Raw genomic sequence first — 1,175 nt, forward strand, 5'->3', positions numbered from 1 at the left:
CATCCCCTCCTCTGGGTTCATGACGACAGTCCTGGTGTCTCTGAATCCTGACCCTGCAGAGAAACAGCTGGATAAACACAGCCGGCTCAGTGTCGGACTGTCAGAGGAATTCAGACTCAGCTGTCGGGCGTGTTGGAGGTCCTGACCCTCTTGTTTTAGACACCGGAGTGTGAACTCAGCTGCTGTTGTTCCAGCTTCCAGTCCAGAAACAATCTCTGAAGAAAAATCAGGGTGTTTGACAACGATCCTCCTGAAACCAAGAAGAACCTCTTACTTTTCTGGCACAGGATAGAAACAATATTCTTTCTTTCTTTACCAAGTAAATTTGATCATCAAATTGACTTGATTCTCTGGTCTCTGATTGGCTACTTTAATTAAAATGAAGTAAGTCTGTATGCTTGGTCTGCAACTACTAAATACACAGAATGACACAAAACTGTTTTCAGTATTTACACTTCATCTTAATTCGGCTTCAAAACATCTTTCAGACAGTGAGACTTTTAACTGTTTCAAATGGAAACTTTTAGCAGCGAAGAAACTTTTACAACATTTAAACAATTCACTAATCAGTCACTTCCAAGCAGTAACAAAAACAAGTAGCTGTTGGACAGTAAATCTAACAACTACACAGAGATGCAAAGCTACAAAATGAACAAACGGCTGTAAAGCTACAACAAAGAGACTCAAAACAACCAGAGACAAACTTACTACAAAGCCACAAAGATATTCACACTACAACAAGACACAAAAAAGGCTCAAAAAAACTATCAAGAGATGCAAAACGACACAGAAATAGTAATAAAGAGACACAACATGACCATAAAGACACGCTAAATGACGAATACAAAGACACAAAACGACTTCAAAGAGAAGCAAAACGACCACAGAGGAGTGAGTGTGTGTCTGTCATTCATCATGTAGCTCAGGGTCAAACTAGGAAACTGTAATCTTACATTCCTTGTAAACAAATGTTTTTAATTCTCTACATAACTTCGTATGTTTGTGTATAGTTCGATTTTTATTGGTTGTCTTTATAATGCGATGTTATGAGTCTTATTCATAAGACTTATCTATTTCATCCGTAACGTGTGTGTGTGTGTGTGTGTGTGTGTGTGTGTGTGTGTGTGTGTGTGTGTGTGTGTGTGTGTGTGTGTGTGTGTGTGTGTGTGTGGGGG

This window comes from Seriola dumerili, unplaced genomic scaffold, assembly GCF_002260705.1.
Source record: "Seriola dumerili isolate Sdu_G_001 unplaced genomic scaffold, Sdu_1.0 BDQW01001246.1, whole genome shotgun sequence".
Taxonomy (NCBI): domain Eukaryota; kingdom Metazoa; phylum Chordata; class Actinopteri; order Carangiformes; family Carangidae; genus Seriola; species Seriola dumerili.